The following is an 8,067-nucleotide window of genomic DNA, read 5'->3' as shown; positions in this document are numbered from 1 at the left end:
GTGCGTGGGGCTCTCCTGGCGGCGCTGGAGGGAGAGGGTGGGGATCGAGCGATGTGGGAAGGGGGGGCGGGGGAGTGGAGAGTGGGATCGGGCTAGGGTTTCACTCGGGTTGGTTATAGGCCAGGCGCGGGGTGGGCCGGTTGGGGCCAGTTGGGCTGGCCAGCAGCTGGGCCGGCCTGGCTAACAGCTGGGCCGGCTGGCCCAGTGGGGGGGGTCCTTTTATTTTTTATTTTTTTGTTTTGTTAGTTTCTTTCTTTTATTTATTTTCCTTTTCTGTCTTTATTTATTTTAAAATACTTAGGCAGTTTATAAAATTGTGTTTATTACACCATATTTGACCTATGTAAAATATGGCATCTCCCGAACACTTTTGTTTTAATTTTTGAAAAACTTTTATTGTTTGCTTGATTTTGATTTTGAATTTGAATCGTTTCGAACTAACGCGAGATTACTAACAGTAATCAAAGTGACATGGCATCGTTAACGTGGGATTACTGTAGCCTAATTATCCGGAGTAGGTGATTGATTACGTTGCGGCATTGTCTGGGAAAGATTTTCAGCGGCTAAGTCAAATGTACTCCTTGTGTAACAATTATCGTGGGGTGATCGTATCTGCAGACAATCAGATAAACAATTATCGTGGGTTAGCGCCCGAGAAGTACTATGAATTTTTTGGAAATAAAACCATCTTGTTGTGGGAAATCTATAATATTGAATACAATAAAGGTCAAAAGCTATTTAAATGTTGTATATTAGTGCAATAAGTCATCATGTTTGGTTAGGTAAATATTTCTGAGTATTACTGACAGATTTTGAATTAGTAATTTGTTTGGACTAAGACGGTGACGTCGGACGCGATAGCTGTTTAGCATTAGTAACATAATTGAAATTTAAAACTTGTGAAGGGTTTGTCAGTTTGTCATGACATTATTGTAAAATGTAAAAAAATGGTAATGTGTGATTATTGATAAAGGTTAGGTTAGGAAGTGATAAATGTTAGGAATGCAAATATTGATGTACATGAAAGTGCTTCAAAAAACAGGTTGTAGAAAATGTGAGGAAATGTTGATTATTGGGTTAGTCAATGTGTAATGTATGCATGCTTTAAAAATAATATTTAAGTAATGTGAGGAAAGAAGGAATTGTTTTAATAAAGTATAAACGGTGCACTTAGATAATTAAGTATAGATTATGAAAATTAATACGGTTATTGTTGCATCTAAAAAACGTCTTATTTGTTACTTTGGGGAAAAAATTATTATAATTGAATCTAAAAAAATAATGGAAAAATAATTATGTTATTTGTGTATCGAAAATGACTTAGGCTGTTTTGCAATGGAAAATAATAATCATTGGAAAATGATCGTGTTAACTTGCCTAACAAAATGTACAGGTTTTATATTCGATTGAAAGGATAATATATTAAATATTGAAGGAAAAGAAACATTTTATTTTGCATTGAAAAGGGATGAAATTATATTTTGAGGGAAAATATGTAAATGAAAATGTGATGAAGTATAATAATTTTACCGGTGGAATAAAAAAACATGAGCACTATTGGTAGTTGATGCCCATTAGTAATTCATGTTGAAAAGCATAGAAATCATATGTAGGGATCATTAATAAATGATATGAAGTAATGATTTACTCCCTCCGTTCCGAATTACTTGTCTTGGATTTGTCTAGATACGGAGGTATCTAGCACTAAAATGAGTCTAGATACATCCGTATCTAGACAAATCCAAGACAAGTAATTCGGAACGGAGGGAGTACATGAAAGTGGAGATGAAAGTGGAGATGAAAAAAGGGATGTATAAAATGAATGTGATAAAATGTTGATTATTGACTAATTCAATGTGAAATGTGTGAATGGTTTTAAAATATGGTTGAAGAAACTCTTATTGTTCAATTGATAAGTACATTAGTTTTTTTGCATGTGAAAAGTTTTTATGTTAGTGTGCAATGAAAAAAAACATTAATGGGCAAAGTTTTTTGTCATTTGTGGTTAGAAAAATACTTTTGTTATTTTGCATTGGAAAAGGACAACATGTGAAAGAAAGCATGTTATTTTTTGATGAGAAATGTACAGGTTAATTATTGGATTAAAAGTGCAATATATTAAAATTCGTTGGAAAAGACATATGTTATTTGGCATTGGAAAATGATTACATTGTGTAATAATTGGAAAATGTGTACAAATATATGTATATAAGTAAGATAATTAAAACGCGTGAATAAAAAAACGTGAGCACGATTGGCGGTTGATGGCCATGTTGCATTATAAATGGAATTGAACGATGCCCCAGTTCTGAAAGGGAATAAAATATAGTAGAATATATTAAGTGAATTTGCATGAATAACAATTTGTATATAGTAATAATAAACCAGAGGTTTGGTGGATGTATATAATTCAATGGCATTGTTGTGAGATTGAAAAAAAGGACGCGAATTGTTGTACCGGAGCACAAGAGTAGTCCCACATCAATTTGTCGGTACTTGTGGTAGCCAATATCATGCGTCGTAATTTGTTATCGTCGAAGGAGGCAACTCTTGGATAAGTATCGTGAGGGATGTTGTTAATTCCGAGGTTTAGGTTGTCAAGAACAAATACCTGGATAGTGTGAAGTATAATTATAATTGTAGCGCATGGAATCGGTTAAAAACAACAAGTAATAATAACATATGTAGATCTACGGGTCGTACCTGGAGGAATACGTGACATCCTTGAAGATGGGTCTTTAACTTGTTATTGCGCATGTCTGATTGAACTTGTTGTGATGCAGAAATCAAATCGGATAGAATGTAGTTGCACCAATCAAAGTCAGCTATCCTATTAGTGTTTGCTATTGCTCCCCAATAGTCAATTATTGATGTGCCGTGCTTGTTAGAAGGAGCAAGAAGGTGGCCGATAACGAAAATAACGAATGCCATCTTGAAACAATCTTTCTCTAAATTACTAGAACAATGCTCAGACAAAGGACGAGTGAGGTTGGATTCAGCAGCTTTTAGAACTTGATTTCCCTTCTCTGGCATTCCAAGAACAAAATGTAGGAACTGTATAGTCGTTTCTGAGCATTGGTCATCCGGCCCAAGAATATTTTTGGGCCCACATGGCACACCAAATACTTTGTGAACATCTCCAGGCCAGAAACGAAGCCTTTTAGTGGCATTTAGGTGTACAGACATAGAAGGCCCATCAAGACGACTCATGCACCACTTGCTAAAACGTAGATTAAGTCGGGCAAGTGCTGGGAGTTTAAGAATCCCTCCCCAACCAATTTCATTAACAAGAAATCTTTTGTCGAAAGACGAAACAATAGAAACAACCTTTGTTACGGACGTGCGTGAAGTTGGTGCTAAACCTCCCGGATGAGAATCTGAGCTGTCATCGAGTTGGTCAGCTGCATCTAGCACCTCTTCGATCAAGCGTGATGAACTAGGGCGTGAATATGACATCCTGGAACATGGAAAAATTGATAAAGTCGTTAGTTTTCTCCTTTTAGGGATGAAATAAGATGCAACCGATGGGAAAGCATGTACGCTTGTTTGAGACATACCTTGGTTAAATGATGAAGATATGAAATCTTTAGATAAAAGTAGGTCTTGCTATGCGTGGTGAAGCCTATGGCGTGGGTGGACGGATTGGGTGTCTGGTTGGGATGGAATACATTTGTGCAGATATGTGTAGGGGGGTTTATAATTGGAGGAAGCAAGCGTGTTGGGACAGCTGGTGGACGATATTGATGGTTCAGGAGCATTTATGCCTGTTGAAGCAGCCTTTTGGGCAGGGAATGTTGACTTTGGGGGGAGAGGTTATTTATTGAGAGATGGTACAATGTGGTGTGGGATGGACGTAAATAATGAACAATAATGACAGAGGTAATGGAGAAGGTGGATAATTAAAAATTCATACATCATACATCTGATTATGAATGCGTGAAAGGGGTACTAGTTCTGATACATGATTACAACATCTAATCATAAGGTGGATTAAAATAAAAAAATAGAATTTGCAAGTGGATGGCAACTGGTTACAGACAATACAGATAAACAAATTTATTCAATAAAGAGCGGCTTGAACTTGATGGACATGCATTAGTCGGGAGAGCTCCCGGCGGCTTCATGCGACCTTGCAGCATACAAAGAGCAGAGCAAGTAGATTGACCAGAAGGAGAACGATGATGATGCGGTGGAATTTCCTGTCTTCGCGGGAAGGGACGGTGAACAGCCTCGGCCACTTGGCTCGTATGATGTTGATGTAGTTCTCTTCCCATTTCCAAAAGTTGCATTTGTGAGTCTGGCAAAATCGGAAGAAAAAAGGAAGATGGTTACAGGATAGAACAGGATAGTACAGAGATGGTGGAAAAAGAATTAGGACATACCCACTCGTGCTCGCACTTGTAAAAGTGCTTGCCTGGATTGTTTGACGTGCGAGAGACCCACCACTGAACCATACCATTGTTGCAGAAAGGGCAAATGGTGAGTGGAAGTGGTGGCTGCTCCTCAAGAGAAACAAGGGGGAGCTGGAGCTTGACATGGGATGGGTTGAGCTAGACATGGCAATGAGAACCATGTGCAAGGGAGGAAGCTGTTCTGAATGGGTGGTATGAAATGTTCTTGACGGTATGATATGGAGTAGTGAGGAAGCTGCTAGCTGCAAGCACTTTATATCTGACGAGAGGAGGAAGATGACCATTGTAGCTTTGGATTGAGCCGATGACCGTTGTAGCTTTGGATTGAGCCGTTGCAGGAGATTGTGAAGCGTGAGCATTAAATCCAGATGGGTGGTTGGGAGTTGGCGGGCGAGTGGGGAGAAGGACAGGATGATGTGAAATTGCCTGGACGAAGGAGAAAGCGTGTTGCACTGTTCAGTTTATATACCGTACTGTAGAAATGAATACTACACGTTAAATGCTGTGAATACGGCGGAGCTAATATAGTGAGTGCGAATCCCAATGCTGGTGGATGGGATGGATTACATTGGGGGGAGTCGTCGAGAGCTCCTAGGCATTTTCGTCGCTCACATGGACTTTTGCGGACCCATTCGTTGAGTTTTGCAAACAAAACTTCTTTACAAGTACCGGCGACTTCATCCTAAGGGCATCTTCAAGATGGACCTGCAACCGTCTGCACCACGCTGTTTGGACTGCGGGAGTCATTCAACGCGGGCTTGTATCGATCCGCGGGACGTTCCGGACTCAATTTCTCCATCAAAACAAAGACAAAAATGGAGAAGGTTTGCGGGAATCCGGATGCGGAACATAGAAATCCGACACCCCGGGCTCACCCAAAACCCTTTCCAGACCTCACGAGTCCATCCTCCTTATTTTCTCTCTTCCTTCACCGCCGCTCCACCATCTCGGCCACCATGCCACACCCCTACCGAAACTTTGTGTGTCCGTCACCTCCGGCGCTCCAGCAGGCCTCCACCCTTCTTCTCCTCCGTCTCCAATCAACCCCTGTCGTCCGACCACCCCGCCAGGTACCATTTGCTACTGCTATTCTCATCATGCCAGGCAACTGTTCGATGAATCGCCGGAGCTAAAAATAGTTGTCCCTTGTTCTTTCTAGCAATGGATTTCGATTTGGAGTACATATATGAACATCATATTGAGCCGTCCAATGGCTCGTCGGACGAGTACTCCGATGAGACGGCGATGATGCACACGGTCCTTAAAGACACAGAGCGTGCGGAAGAGCATGTTCTCAATTTCAAGGGCTCGATCAAGGGTCATCGATTGCCCAACCGCAACAGCTAGCGTGCGGGGGCATCTGACACCGATGACCGACTACTTTGCCCCCAATGAACCTTTCGCTGACCATTTTCGCCGGCATTTTTGGATGGGCAATACTATCTTTGATCATTTGTACCATGTCGTCCGGTCCTACGATGACTACTTCATTCTGAAGAAGGACGCCATGAGAACGATCGGCTTCTCTGGTTACCAGAAGTACATGGCCGCTCTTCGGATGGTTGCATATGGAACGACCGCTGATTCATGGGATGAGTACCTACAGATGTCTGAGAGCACATGCAGAGATGCCATGGTCAGGTTTGCAACTGTCGTGGTCAAGTTGTTCGGACCTCAGTACTTGAGAGAACCAACTGTGGCAGACACCGAGAGGCTCCTGGCAATCTCAGAAGCAAGAGGGTGGCCAGGCTTGCTTAGATCTCTTGACTACGTGCATTGGAAATGGAAGAACTTCCCGAAGGCTTTACAAGGGCAATATCAGGGTCATGTTAAAAAGTCCACCATCATTCTTGAAGCAGTTGCATCACACGATTTTTGGATTTGGCACATTTTCTTTGGCATGCCCGGGTTTCATAATGACATCAATGTGCTGCAACGATCCTCGTTGTTTGTGAGGCTGACTGAAGGAAAAGCTTCTCCTTGCCACTATACTGTCAATGGACATGAGTACAACATGAGCTACTATCTGGTTGATGGTATCCAGTGGCGGAGCTACACACGCTTCATTGAGCGGGCCATAACCAGCTAGCTTAGGAAATATGTCTGAAATTTTGCTCCGAGAGCCTCAATTCAGCACCACTCGACACTGTAATCTTATCTGACTGGGCGGGCCATGGCATGGTTTTGCCCAGCCGTAGCTCCGCCACTGATGGTATCTATCCTCCTTGGGCTACCTTTGTCAGCACCATCTCAAACTCAGTTGGCCAGAAAAAAGGCTCACTTTACTCAAAGACAAGAAGCAGGTAGAAAGGATGTCGAGAGAGCATTTGGAGTTCTGCAGGCCCGTTTTGCAGTTGTTCATGGACCTGCTAAACAATGGGATCCGGAGACCTTATGGGGGTGATGACATGTTGCGTGATCATGCACAACATGACTATCGAGGATGAGGGTGACGATGCTGCCCCAGCTCTGAAATTTGAGAACATGGTGATCCTATCCAACTTCCGGACCAGAATCTAGCCACATTTGAGGAATTTATTCAAATGCATCAACAAATTCGGCATCGACCAACTCACGAGCAGCTGAAGAAAGATCTGATTAAGCATCAGTGGACGGTGAAAAAGGGACAACATATTAGAATGTAATATTTAAACATTTTTAAATTTAAAATAGTGTTGCGTGCGGCTATTTGATCGTGCGAACCTGGAAAAAATGAGGAAGGCCAAATATATCCAACTACGGTTGGATGGCATCCTTCCGCATTCGTGTTCACCGACCGGTCCTCATGTCCGCAAATGAATGCGGGAGGATTTTTACGCGTTGAGTTGGAGATGCCTAATGAGATAACGCCAAATAGCGGCAAGACTAGGCCGGAACCTTCTACAGCTCAAATGCTTAAAAAAACTCAAACGTACAACGTAGCACGCCATCAAAATTTGTTATTTTGACATAGTACAAAGACAATAAAGCCCGTCGAGGCCATCGGACAACATCTTTGGCCATCCGCCACGAGTGATTTGGTTACATTTGCCACAAGCACGGACCGTCCCTCTTGTGATCCGTGTCTAGTACACATATCATTTTATACAATAGGTCTGATTTGCGCATATTTCACTCAAACACCCCTCTTCAATTACATGGTCAACAATAGTTTAACACGTAAACATACTTTGACAAACCCAATAAGCTCCACCTTGGAGAATATGTTTTTGTCATCTTGAAGCCATTATGCACATCTCTAGGTGCATTGGACTTGAGCCATTAATTATGAGCAACGGATATTTCTTTGATTTCACATTACTCACTACTGCAAAATGATCTTTCCAGACCGGCAATCAATGACAAACGAGCAATCATTGATAAGCTCTCTTGATAAGTGAGTGGAATTAGTGAGCACAAAATAGCTGGGAATATCCCGAAAACTGTTGATAATGTGACGGTGGTGTGTTTCGTGACTAATAACATAATAATAAAGTTAATTAAATTTAAAAGTGGACCAGTTCTTAATTATGACAAACTGTTGGTGATTCTTACAAAGACTAGATTGTTCTCGGGGACAGTACGTACTCCCTCTGTCCCTAGTGTAACAAACGGAGACGGAGGGGGTAGCTAGTACTCCCTCCGTTCCGAATTACTTGTTTTGGATTTGTCTAGA

General features: G+C 41.6%; 1 long non-coding RNA gene across 2 annotated transcripts in view; it reads right to left on the bottom strand.

Moving 5' to 3' along the window:
* Positions 1-3,903, bottom strand: part of LOC119349246 — a 16,270-nt gene extending 12,367 nt beyond the window's left edge. Inside the window, exons 1-3 of one of the 2 annotated variants that reach the window (XR_005169346.1) lie at positions 3,558-3,903; positions 3,328-3,457; positions 530-612 (exon numbers count right to left, since the gene is read on the bottom strand). This is a non-coding gene — a long non-coding RNA (uncharacterized LOC119349246). Of the gene's footprint in view, positions 1-529; positions 613-3,327; positions 3,458-3,557 lie in introns of those variants that run through there. The other variant, XR_005169307.1, reaches the window with a different exon arrangement.
* Between the last annotated feature and the right edge of the window lie 4,164 nt (positions 3,904-8,067).

Source organism: Triticum dicoccoides, chromosome 1A (genome assembly GCF_002162155.2).
Source record: "Triticum dicoccoides isolate Atlit2015 ecotype Zavitan chromosome 1A, WEW_v2.0, whole genome shotgun sequence".
In the NCBI taxonomy this organism is placed as follows: Eukaryota; Viridiplantae; Streptophyta; class Magnoliopsida; order Poales; family Poaceae; genus Triticum; species Triticum dicoccoides.
Note: the sequence above shows the minus strand (reverse complement) of the source record. Positions and strands in the feature narration are given on the sequence as shown.